A 13,611-nucleotide genomic window follows, 5' to 3' on the forward strand; every position below is an offset into this window, starting at 1 on the left:
TTCGCTTAACCAGGATTCACGGGTGGTCAATCTGTTGAAATCAGAGCACTATATTTTGGCCACCGTGCTCGATCCTAGATTTAAAACCTACGTTGTATCTCTCTTTCCGGCAGACACAAGTCTGCAGGGGTTCAAAGACCTGCTGGTGAGAAAATTGTCAAGTCAAGCGGGACGTGACCCGTCAACAGCTCCTCCTTCACATTCTCCCGCAACTGGGGGTGCGAGGAAAAGGCTAAGAATTCCGAGCCCACCCGCTGGCGGTGATGCAGGGCAGTCTGGAGCGAGTGCTGACATCAGGTCCGGACTGAAGGACCTGCCAACGATTACTGACATGTCGTCTACTGTCACTGCATATGATTCTCTCACCATTGAAAGAATGGTGGAGGATTATGAGTGACCGCATCCAAGTAGGCACGTCAGACAGTCCGTACGTATAGTGGCAGGAAAAAGAGGCAATTTGGAGGCCCTTGCAGAAACTGACTTTATTCTACCTAAGTTGCCCTCCCTCCAGTGTGTACTCCGAAAGAGTGTTTAGTTCAGCCGCTCACCTTGTCAGCAATCGGCGTACGAGGTTACTTCCAGAAAATGTGGAGAAGATGATGTTCATTAAAATGAATTATAATCAATTCCTCCGTGGAGATATTCACCAGCAGCAATTGCCTCCAGAAAGTACACGGGGACCTGAGATGGTGGATTCCAGTGGGGACGAATTAATAATCTGTGAGGAGGGGGATGTACACAGTGAAAGGGGTGATGAATCGGAGGATGATGATGAGGTGGACATCTTGCCTCTGTAGAGCCAGTTTGTGCAAGGAGAGATTGATTGCTTCTTTTTTGGTGGGGGCCCAAACCAACCAGTTATTTCAGTCACAGTCGTGTGGCAGACCCTGTCGCTGAAATGATGGGTTCGTTAAAGTGTGCATGTCCTGTTTATACAACATAAGGGTGGGTGGGAGGGCCTAAGGACAATTCCATCTTGCACCTCTTTTTTCTTTCATTTTTCTTTGCATCATGTGCTGTTTGGGGAGTATTTTTTTCAAGTGCCATCCTGTCTGACACTGCAGTGCCACTCCTAGATGGGCCAGGTGTTTGTGTTGGCCACTAGGGTCGCTTAGCTTAGTCACACAGCTACCTCATTGCGCCTCTTTTTTTCTTTGCATCATGTGCTGTTTGGGGAGTATTTTTTTGAAGTGCCATCCTGTCTGACACTGCAGTGCCACTCCTAGATGGGCAAGCTGTTTGTGTTGGCCACTAGGGTCGCTTAGCTTAGTCACACAGCTACCTCATTGCGCCTCTTTTTTTCTTTGCATCATGTGCTGTTTTGGGAATATTTTTTGGAAGGGCCATCCTGCCTGACACTGCAGTGCCACTCCTAGATGGGCCAGGTGTTTGTGTCGGCCACTTGTGTCGCTTAGCTTAGTCACACAGCTACCTCATTGCGCCTCTTTTTTCTTTGCATCATGTGCTGTTTGGGGACTATTTTTTTTAATCTGCCATCCTGACTGACACTGCAGTGCCACTCCTAGATGGGCCAGGTGTTTGTGTCGGCCACTTGTGTCGCTTAGCTTAGCCATCCAGCGACCTCGGTGCAAATTTTAGGACTAAAAATAATGGTGTGAGGTGTTCAGAATAGACTGAAAATGAGTGGAAATTATGGTTATTAAGGTTAATAATACTATGGGATCAAAATGACCCCCAAATTCTATGATTTAAGCTGTTTTTTAGGGTTTTTTGAAAAAAAACACCCGAATCCAAAACACACCCGAATCCGACAAAAAAATTTCGGTGAGGTTTTGCCAAAACGCGTCCGAACCCAAAACACGGCCGCGGAACCGAACCCAAAACCAAAACCCGAAAAAATTTCCGGTGCACATCACTAATACCACCGGTGTTTATAACACCCAACTTTTCTAAATAATTTGTGGTTCAGAAGGATGCCTCAGAAGAAGGCATAGGTGCTGTGTTGTCCCAGAACTGAGATTAGGAGGAGCACCCCATTATTTATTTGAGTAGAAAACTCAATCATTAGAAACCTTGAACTTGCTTGAAGATGAGACTCTTGGACTTGCTTAGAATTGTAGTTGCACTGAGTAACTGCTGATAGTGAGGCACATGGGCTGGGTAATAGCAGGTAGGGCAGGATACTGGACACTGACAGGCAAACAGGACAATTGGGGTTATTCCGAGTTGATCGATAGCTGCCGTTGTTCACTGCGTAGCGATCAGTTAAAAAAAACGGCTAATCTGTGCATGCGTATGCACCGCAATGCGCACGCACGTCGTATGGGTACAAAGTGCTTTGTGGTTTTGCACAGGTTCTAGCGACGATACCAATTGCACAGCCGAATGCTAGATTGACAGAAAGTGGGAGTTTCTGGGTGGCAACTGACCGTTTTCTGGGAGTGTTTGTAAAAACACAGGCGTGGCCAGGCATATGCAGGGTGGGTATCTGACGTCAATTCTGGGTCCTTCGTCGCTAGAATCGTCGCACACGATAAGTAACTACAGGACTGGTCTTGTTTTGCACAAAATGTGTTTGCAGCCGCTCGGCTGCACAGGCGTTCGCACTTCTGCAAAGAGAAAATACACTCCCCCGTGGGCGGCGACAATGCGTTTGCACGGCTGCTAAAAGTAGCTAGCGAGCGATCAACTCGGAATGAGGGCCAATGATCAATACAGGAAACAGGGATTAGCAATTTATGCATCATGGGTAAACTATAACCTGCTGATAAAGTTGACAATATTTAAAAAACAGTGCAATCATTAATGTAACTGGATGCAACTCTGCGTCAAGTTAGCGTACGGCACCTCTGGTGCTATGAATATACGCAAACTCAAACCTGTGAGCGTATGGACGCAACTTTGATGAGAAGTGCAGCACTTTACCTTAAATAAACACGTTACAAGTATGCTGAGCTCCAACCCGCAATCATTTACTAAAGAGAAAAGGGGAAAACAGATACAGAATGCAGTAACAATTGATCAAACAATAACCACTGGTATACAGAAAAATGCAAGTACAGTATAATACAACAATAAGGACTTACAGGTAACAGACCAAATGCATATGCAAGCACCCCTGGATCCAGGCCACAGTTGTTTTCAGATAACCGCGATGATTTGAGATAGGAGATCTAATGCTTACTGTGGCTTTTCCTATGTTTATACAGGATTTCCAACCCCCACCGTGCAGTGGGGGTTGCACTGCTACAATTGGTCAGTAAAGTACACAGTTTCAAATCTTGATAGTCCATTGGTCCCCTTCAAAGGTATTGTCTTCAGGAATGCGACTGTTACTGTCCTCAGGGTCCTACCAGACAAGTAGTTTCTGTGTACCTAATTACTTATTCATATTACAGTATGTTCATATATCTGATACTTGCTAATATCTTGCAAATGCCACATGCTACGGTCTTTTCGCTAATATTAGCTAACGAACTGACGATCATTTTGACCAGACATGGGGAAATAATTGTCACTGTCACACATGTTACAATATATATTATATTAGTGATGTGCACCGGAAATTTTTCGGGTTTTGTGTTTTGGTTTTGGATTCGGTTCCGCAGCCGTGTTTTGGATTCGGACGCGTTTTGGCAAAACCTCCCTGAAAATTTTTTGTCGGATTCGGGTGTGTTTTGGATTCAGGTGTTTTTTTTACAAAAAACCTTCAAAAACAGTTTAAATCAGGCATGTCCAACCTGCGGCCCTCCAGCTGTTGAGAAACTACACATCCCAGCATGCCCTGACACAGCTTTAGCATTCTCGGACAGCAAAACAGTGTCAGGGCATGCTGGGATATGTAGTTTCACAACAGCTGGAGGGCCGCAGGTTGGACATGCCTGGTTTAAATCATAGAATTTGGGGGTCATTTTGATCCCATAGTATTTTATTAACCTCAACCATAATTTCCACTCTTTTTCAGTCTATTCTAAACACCTCACAATATTATTTTTATTTCTAAAATTTGCACCGAGGTCGCTGGATGACTAAGCTAAGCGACCCAAGTAGCCGACAGAAACACCTGGCCCATCTAGGAGTGGCACTGCAGTGTCAGACAGGATGGCACTTCAAAGAAATAGTCCCCAAACAGCACATGATGCAAAGAAAAAAAGAGGCGCAATGAGGTAGCTGTGTGACTAAGCTAAGTGACCCAAGTGGCCGACACAAACACCTGGCCCATCTAGGAGTGGCACTGCAGTGTCAGACAGGATGGCAGATTTAAAAAATAGTCCCCAAACAGCACATGATGCAAAGAAAACAAGGTCGCTGGATGGCTAAGCTAAGCGACACAAGTGGCCGACACAAACACCTGGCCCATCTAGGAGTGGCACTGCAGTGTCAGACAGGATGGCACTTCCAAAAATAGTCCCCAAACAGCACATGATGCAAAGAAAAATGAAAGAAAAAAAGAGGTGCAAGATGGAATTGTCCTTGGGCCCTCCCACCCACCCTTATGTTGTATAAACAGGACATGCACACTTTAACAAACCCATCATTTCAGCGACAGGGTCTGCCACACGACTGTGACTGAAATGACTGGTTGGTTTGGGCCCCCACCAAAAAAAGAATCTCTCCGTGCACAAACTGGCTCTGCAGAGGCAAGATGTCCACCTCCTCCTCCTCCGATTCCTCACCCCTTTCACTGTGTACATCACCCCTCCTCACAGATTATTAATTCGTCCCCACTGGAATCCACCATCTCAGGTCCCTGTGTACTTTCAGGAGGCAATTGCTGGTGAATGTCTCCACGGAGGAATTGATTATAATTCATTTTGATGAACATCATCTTCTCCACATTTTCTGGATAGTATACTTGATGACACAGAGGTAGGTAGAGCAGTGGCCTACTGTACTGTACTGCTATATATTATATACTGGTGGTCAGCAAACTGTGCAAAACTGAAATGCACCTCAGGTATGGATGGATAGTATACTTGACGACAGAGCCGGCCTTAGGCATAGGCAGACTAGGCAAATGCCTAGGGCATTTAGTATGCTTAGGGGCACCAGCAGCTTCTGCTGATTAAAATGATATGCGGCATGCCTATATTCTGTGGAAATCACTGTAATGTAGCATTTCGTATGCAGATACAGCCGCAGTCGCACACAGAATATAAGCATGCTGCATATCATTTTAATCAGCAAAAGCTGCTTGTGCATCCTAGCCACATATTAATGCAAATAAGATGCATTTTCATAAACAAAAGGCACCCCAACATTAGCAGAGCTGCCAGCTGACTCATGCCAGGCATGTCCTGCAGAACTAGCGGCGGTGCTAGGGGGCACCAGCCAAAATCTTGCCTAGGGCATCATATTGGTTAGGGCCGGCTCTGCTTGACGACACAGAGGTAGGTAGAGCAGTGGCCTACTGTACTGTACTGCTATATATTATATACTGGTGGTCAGCAAACTGTGCAAAACTGAAATGCACCTCAGGTATGGATGGATAGTATACTTGACGACACAGAGGTAGGTAGAGCAGTGGATTACTGTACCGTACTGCTATATATATATATATATATATATATATATATATAGTTATACTGGTGGTCAGCAAAATTCTGCACTGTCCTCCTACTATATACTACAATGCAGCACAGGTATGGAGCGTTTTTCAGGCAGAGAACGTATAATACTGGTGGTCATTGGTCAGCAAAACTCTGCACTGTCCTCCTACTATATAATACTGCTGGTCCCCAGTCCCCACAATAAAGCAATTAGCACACTGAGCACAGATATTTGCAGCACACTGAGCACATATATGAAGCGTTTTTCAGGCAGAGAACGTAGATATTTGCACTTGCAGCACACTGAGCACAGATATTTGCAGCACACTGAGCACAGATATGAAGCGTTTTTCAGGCACAGAACGTAGATATTTGCACTTGCAGCACACTGAGCACAGATATTTGCAGCACACTGAGCACAGATATTTGCAGCCCACTGAACGTAGAAACTGAGAGGATGCCAGCCGCGTCCTCTCACGATAATCTCCAATGCACGAGTGAAAAATGGCGGCGACGCGCGGCTCCTAATATAGAATACGAATCTCGCGAGAATCCGACCGCGTGATGATGACGTTCGGGCGCGCTCGGGTTAACAGAGCAAGGCGGGAGTATCCGAGTTGCTCTGACCCGTGCAAAAAAAGGTGAAGTTCGGGCGGGTTCGGATCCCGAGGATCCGAACCCACTCATCACTAATTATATATATATATATATATATATACACACGGTGTGTTGGGTAGATGGTGCCTACAGTATATGTATATTATCTGTTAGTAAGAAATATTTGCTATGTATTACAGTATGATATTTAGTAACAAAACGCGTCTTCTACCGTAATGTGCACAGTAACTCGCCGTTACGGTCATTCGCGCCCTACCATACTACCTATAGCATGCGTATTTGACGCATGTGTCATAGACACGTCCATTAGTAAATGCCATAGTGCATTCTAAATATTGAAATATGCAATTTGACTTTGACACTGCACAAAGGGAGTGGCCAGCAAGGTATATAAAGGGTAGTGGACAAATCAACAAGAAGGCAGTGATAGGGGAGCAGTTAATCTCTAATAAAGTGCAGCATGTCCAACTAATCCAGGCTGGGAGCTGGGAGCTGTTTGTACAGAGTTGCCCAGCAATTGGGAACCATGCCTACCTCCAGCGTCCTGGTTGCTAAGCACCCGGCGGCACCTGGCAGGCATTGAGGGCACCACACCATGATTGCTAGGCGCCGGACAGGGACAGTCAGGCCAGGCGGCCGTAAGAGACACAGCATCCCTGTTTTCTGGGAACAACCGGGACCTGCATTCAGCACAGTCCATCCTGTGGACCATAACATCAATGAACATGAGAATAGGTATTCTATTGTTAAAAAAGAGGCCTTGGCCATTAAGTGGACATTAGATGCCTCGAGGCATTACCTCTTGGGTAGACGCTTTAAACTAATGATGGATCATGCTCCATTGGATTTCTGTAAATAAAGGGCAGAATGACAAGGTGTATGAGTAACAAGGTGGTTTTTAGCCTAGCAAGACTTTACGTTAACTGTGGAACAAAGACCCAAAGAATAAATAGCCAATGCAGATGCATTGTCTCTCATCTTGTGTTTAGTGGCTACAAGTGTTCTGCCCCCTAGGTTGAAACAAGGGTGGTAGGATGTGTGACAAGATCTATGGGATAGTGGTAGAAGGCAGGTATATTTGTCCCATGTTTCTTACCAATGTGTTTTAAAACCCTAGGAATATTGTGTTGGTTGTGCTGAGAGCTTTTAGCTTTTGGTAAGAACCGGATAAGGGTTCTGGGGTCGGATGTGAAAAGAAAAGGCGGGTTTTGCATTCATTTAGGCTAAGTTTGGGTTTTGGGGCCTATAGCCTCGTAAAAGGCTAATTAGGGCTCTCAGCAGCAGGTGTGTGTTAAAAAGGCTGTCAGACTGATCATCTCTCTCTCTCTCTCTCTCTCTCTCTCACACAATGCCTGGGGAAGAGGAGAGACTATGGAGTTTATCTGAGAGAGAATCCTGCCGTGGATAAACAGTGAACAGTGCCTGGTAAAATTCCCCTTGTAATTTATTTTTAGTGAGTTAGTATTATCCTGAGTTTACTTAGTGCCAGCCAGCAAGGTATTTTATTTTAATTTCTGTTTTCTGCACAGTAAAACTGGCTGAGACCAGTTGCAACAAACCATCAGACTTGTGTGATCTCTCAGCTGCTGCATCCTTCCATCTACCCCAGGAGATGGTACCTGTTTCCCTGACCCTTGTTACATGGACTACAGTGTGCTCTAAGGTATTTGGTGGTTCTAGGTGACACTCACGCAATTACCCTTGCCGAGAAGTCTTTTAGCCTCCTACAATGCTAGGCTTCTCCTATAGCAGCCACCTTTCCAGGGTGAAATATCCCCAGGTTTTATGTATGGACAAGGCGACTATTGGAGGCTGGGCAAGAGTAAGTTGCAGTATGGCGAGACGTTCACTGAACACTGCCTAAATACAGCTGCACTGCACACAGAGAGAGAAATAACCGAATGCATGCGTGTGCAACAATGCACTGGTTAGAATAATAGGATTTTAATTACCTACTGGTAAATCCTTTTCTCATAGTCTGTAGAGGATGCTGGGGTCCATATTAGTACCATGGGGTATGTTTCAGTACTGAAACAGTAAATAACGCAGAACTTACCTAGGAACCAGGCAGTACTGAACTATAAAACCAATGCATGAAAACGAAGCACTGGACGGGCACCCAGCATCCTCTATGGACTACGAGAAAAGGATTTACTGGTAGATAATTAAAAATAAGAATTTACTTACCGATAATTCTATTTCTCATAGTCCGTAGTGGATGCTGGGGACTCCGTAAGGACCATGGGGAATAGCGGCTCCGCAGGAGACTGGGCACATCTAAAGAAAGCTTTAGGACTATCTGGTGTGCACTGGCTCCTCCCCCTATGACCCTCCTCCAAGCCTCAGTTAGGATACTGTGCCCGGACGAGCGTACACAATAAGGAAGGATTTTGAATCCCGGGTAAGACTCATACCAGCCACACCAATCACACCGTATAACCTGTGATCTGAACCCAGTTAACAGCATGATAACAGAGGAGCCTCTGAAAGATGGCTCACAACAATAATAACCCGATTTTTGTAACAATAACTATGTACAAGTATTGCAGACAATCCGCACTTGGGATGGGCGCCCAGCATCCACTACGGACTATGAGAAATAGAATTATCGGTAAGTAAATTCTTATTTTCTCTAACGTCCTAAGTGGATGCTGGGGACTCCGTAAGGACCATGGGGATTATACCAAAGCTCCCAAACGGGCGGGAGAGTGCGGATGACTCTGCAGCACCAAATGAGAGAACTCCAGGTCCTCCTCAGCCAGGATATCAATTTTGTAGAATTTTACAAACGTATTTGCTCCTGACAAGTAGCTGCTCGGCAAAGTTGTAAAGCCGAGACCCCTCGGGCAGCCGCCCAAGATGAGCCCACCTTCCTTGTGGAGTGGGCATTTACAGATTTTTGGCTGTGGCAGGCCTGCCACATAATGTGCAAGCTGAATTGTACTACAAATCCAACGAGCAATAGTCTGCTTAGAAGCAGGAGCACCCAGCTTGTTGGGTGCATACAGGATAAACAGCGAGTCAGATTTCCTGACTCCAGCCGTCCTGGAAACATATATATTTTCAGGGCACTGACAACGTCTAGCAACTTGGAGGCCTCCAAGTCCCTAGTAGCCGCAGGCACCACCAATAGGTTGGTTCAGGTAAAACGCTGAAACCACCTTGGGGATAAATTGAGGACGAGTCCTCAATTCCGCCCTGTCCGAATGGAAAATCAGATAAGGGCTTTTTTCAGGATAAAGCCGCCCATTCTGACACGCGCCTGGCCCAGGCCAGGGCCAACAGCATGACCACTTTTCATGTGAGATATTTTAACTCCACAGATTTAAGTGGTTCAAACCAATGTGACTTTTGGAACCCAAAACTACATTGAGATCCCAAAGTGCCACTGGAGGCACAAAAGGAGGTTGTATATGCAGTACCCCTTTTACAAAACGTCTGAACTTCAGGGACTGAAGCTAGTTCTTTTTTGGAAGAAAATTGACAGGGACGAAATTTGAACCTTAATGGACCCCAATTTCAGGCCCATAGACACTCCTGTTTGCAGGAAATGTAGGAATCGACCCAGTTGAATTTCCTCCGTCGGGCCTTACTGGCCTCGCACCACGCAACATATTTTCGCCAATTGCGGTGATAATGTTTTTGCTGTTACATCCTTCCTGGCTTTGATCAGGATAGGGATGACTTCATCTGGAATGCCTTTTTTTCCTTCAGGATCCGGCGTTCAACCGCCATGCCGTCAAACGCAGCCGCGGTAAGTCTTGGAACAGACAGGGTCCTTGCTGGAGCAGGACCCTTCTTAGAGGTAGAGGCCACGGATCTTCCGTGAGCATCTCTTGAAGTTCCGGTTACCAAGTTCTTCTTGGCCAATCCGGAACCACGAATATAGAGCATACTCCTCTCCATCTTATCAATCTCAGTACCTTGGGTATGAGAGGCAGAGGAGGGAACACATACCCTGACTGGTACACCCACGGTGTTACCAGAGCGTCTACAGCTTATTGCCTGAGGGTCCCTGGACCTGGCGCAATACCTGTCGAGTTTTTAATCATGTGGACGACTTCTGGGTGAAGTCCCCACTCTCCCGGGTGGAGGTCGTGCTGAGGAAGTCTGCTTCCCAGTTGTCCACTCCCGGAATGAATACTGCTGACAGTGCTATCACATGATTTTCCGCCCAGCGAAGAATCCTTGCAGCTTCTGCCATTGCCCTCCTGCTTCTTGTGCCACCCTGTCTGTTTACGTGGGTGACTGCCGTGATGTTGTCCGACTGGATCAACACCGGCTGACCTTGAAGCAGAGGTCTTGCTAAGCTTAGAGCATTGTAAATGTCCCTTAGCTTCAGGATATTTATGTGAAGTGATGTCTCCAGGCTTGACCATAAGCCCTGGATATTCCTTCCCTGTGTGACTGCTCCCCAGCCTCGCAGGCTGGCATCCGTGGTCACCAGGACCCAGTCCTGAATGCCTAATCTGCGGCCCTCTAGAAGATGAGCACTCTGCAACCACCACAGGAGGGACACCCTTGTCCTTGGTGACAGGGTTATCCGCTGATGCATCTGAAGATGCGACCCGGACCATTTGTCCAGTAGGTTCCACTGGAAAGTCTTGCGTGGAATCTGCCGAATGGGATTGCTTCGTAGGAAGCCACCATTTTTACCCAGAACCCTTGTGCATTGATGCACTGAGACTTGGTTCGGTTTTAGGAGGTTCCTGACTAGCTCGGATAACTCCCTGGCTTTCTCCTCCGGGAGAAACACCTTCTTTCTGGACTGTGTCCAGGATCATCCCTAGGAACAGAAGACAAGTCGTCGGAACCAGCTGCGATTTTAGAATATTGAGAATCCAATCGTGCTGCCGCAACACTACCTGAGATAGTGCTACACCGGTCTCCAACTGTTCCCTGGATCTTACCCTTATCAGGGAATCGTCCAAGTAAAGGATAACTACAATTCCCTTCCTTCGAAGGAATATCATCATTTCGGTCATTACCTCAGTAAAGACCCGGGGTGCCGTGGACCATCCCTACGGCAGCGTCTGAACTGATAGTGACAGTTCTGTACCATAACCTGAGATACCCTTGGTGAGAAGGGTAAATTTTGACATGAAGGTAAGCATCCTTGATGTCCCGAGACATCATGTAGTCCCCTTCTTCCAGGTTTGCAATCACTGCTCTGAGTGACTCAATTTTGAATTTGAACCTCTGTATGTAAGTGTTCAAAGATTTTAGATTTTAAAATCGGTCTCACCGAGCCGTCTGGCTTCGGTACCACAATAGTGTGGAATAATACCCCGTTCCCTGTTGCAGGAGGGGTACCTTAATTATCACCTGCTGGGAATACAGCTTGTGAATGGCTTCCAAAACTGCCTCCCTGTCAGCGGGAGACGTCGGTAAAACAGACTTTTGGAAACGGCGAGGGGAATACGTCTCGAATTCCAATTTGTACCCCTGAAATATTACCTGAAGGATCCAGGGGTCTACTTGCGAGTGAGCCCACTGCGCACTGAAATTCACTGAGAACGGGCCCCCACCGTGCCTGAACTTGTAAAGCCCTAGCGTCATACTGAGGGCTTGGCAGAGGCGGAAAAGGGTTTCTGTTCCTGGGAACTGGCTGATCTCTGCAGCCATTTTTCTCTCCCTCTGTCACGAGCAGAAAAGAGGAACCCTTTTGTCCGCTTGCCAACCAGGACTGCGCCTGATAATACGGCGTCTTATTTTGAGAGGCGACCTAGGGTACATCCCCTTTTTTAAGGCAATACTTCCAAATGCCGTTTGGAATCCCTGACCACTTTACTGGTAGAATACAACGCACTTATACTTGATGCCAGTCGGCAAATATTCCGCTGTGCATCATGCATATATAGAAATGCATCTTTTAATTGCTCTATAGGCAATAATATACTGTCCTTATCTAGGATATCAATATTTCCAGTCAGGGAATCCGACCACGCCAAGCCAGCACTGCACATCCAGGCTGAGGAGATTGCTGGTCGCAGTATAACACCAGTATGTGTGTAAATACATTTTAGGATACCCTCCTGCTTTTTATCAGCAGGATCCTTAAGGGCGGCCATCTCAAGAGAGGGTAGAGCCCTTGTTCTTACAAGCGTGTGAGCGCCTTATCCCCTGTAGGGGGTGTTTCCCAACGCACCCTAACCTCTGGCGGGAAAAGGTATACTGCCAATAACTTTTTAGAATTATCAATTGTCATCGGGGGGAAACCCACGCATCATCACACACCTCATTTTATTTTTCAGATTCAGGAAAACTACAGGAAGTTTTTCCTCACCAAACATAATACCCCTTTTTTCTCTATCGTCCTAGTGGATGCTGGGGTTCCTGAAAGGACCATGGGGAATAGCGGCTCCGCAGGAGACAGGGCACAAAAGTAAAGCTTTCCGATCAGGTGGTGTGCACTGGCTCCTCCCCCTATGACCCTCCTCCAAGCCAGTTAGATTTTTGTGCCCGGCCGAGAAGGGTGCAATCTAGGTGGCTCTCCTAAGAGTTGCTTAGAAAAGTTTAGCTTAGGTTTTTTATTTTACAGTGAGTCCTGCTGGCAACAGGATCACTGCAACGAGGGACTTAGGGGAGAAGAAGTGAACTCACCTGCGTGCAGGATGGATTGGCTTCTTGGCTACTGGACATCAGCTCCAGAGGGACGATCACAGGTACAGCCTGGATGGTCACCGGAGCCTTGCCGCCGGCCCCCTTGCAGATGCTGAAGTAAGAAGAGGTCCAGAATCGGCGGCAGAAGACTCCTCAGTCTTCTAAAGGTAGCGCACAGCACTGCAGCTGTGCGCCATTTTCCTCTCAGCACACTTCACACGGCAGTCACTGAGGGTGCAGGGCGCTGGGAGGGGGGCGCCCTGGGAGGCAAATGAATACCTATTTTGGCTAAAAATACCTCACATATAGCCTCCGGAGGCTATATGGAGATATTTAACCCCTGCCAGAATCCGTTAAGAGCGGGAGACGAGGCCGCCGAAAAAGGGGCGGGGCCTATCTCCTCAGCACACAGCGCCATTTTCCCTCACAGAAAGGCTGGAGGGAAGGCTCCCAGGCTCTCCCCTGCACTGCACTACAGAAACAGGGTTAAAACAGAGAGGGGGGGCACTAATTTGGCGATATGCTTATATATTAAGTAGAGATGAGCGGGTTCGGTTTCTCTGAAACCGAACCCGCACGAACTTCATGTTTTTTTCACGGGTCCGAGCAGACTCGGATCCTCCCGCCTTGCTCGGTTAACCCGAGCGCGCCCGAACGTCATCATGACGCTGTCGGATTCTCGCGAGACTCGGATTCTATATAAGGAGCCGCGCGTCGCCGCCATTTTCACACGTGCATTGAGATTGATAGGGAGAGGACGTGGCTGGCGTCCTCTCCATTAGAAATTAGATTAGAAGAGAGAGAGAGATTGTGCAGAGTCAGACAGAGTTTACCACAGTGACCAGTGCAGTTGTTGTTAGTTAACTTTTATTTATTTTAA

The 13,611-nt window shown here is 46.9% G+C and overlaps 1 protein-coding gene and 1 long non-coding RNA gene across 4 annotated transcripts in view; both read left to right on the forward strand.

The window, feature by feature from the left end:
* LOC134970109 (uncharacterized) overlaps positions 1 to 7,553 on the forward strand; it is a 148,742-nt gene extending 141,189 nt beyond the window's left edge. The window contains exon 3 of the long non-coding RNA XR_010189666.1: positions 7,490 to 7,553. This is a non-coding gene — a long non-coding RNA (uncharacterized LOC134970109). The remainder of the gene's footprint in view (positions 1 to 7,489) is intronic.
* The window catches only part of LOC134969342 (capping protein, Arp2/3 and myosin-I linker protein 2-like), a 549,992-nt gene that overhangs the window by 177,229 nt on the left and 359,152 nt on the right, over positions 1 to 13,611 (forward strand). The window lies entirely within an intron of this gene.

This window comes from Pseudophryne corroboree, chromosome 11 (assembly GCF_028390025.1).
Source record: "Pseudophryne corroboree isolate aPseCor3 chromosome 11, aPseCor3.hap2, whole genome shotgun sequence".
In the NCBI taxonomy this organism is placed as follows: domain Eukaryota; kingdom Metazoa; phylum Chordata; class Amphibia; order Anura; family Myobatrachidae; genus Pseudophryne; species Pseudophryne corroboree.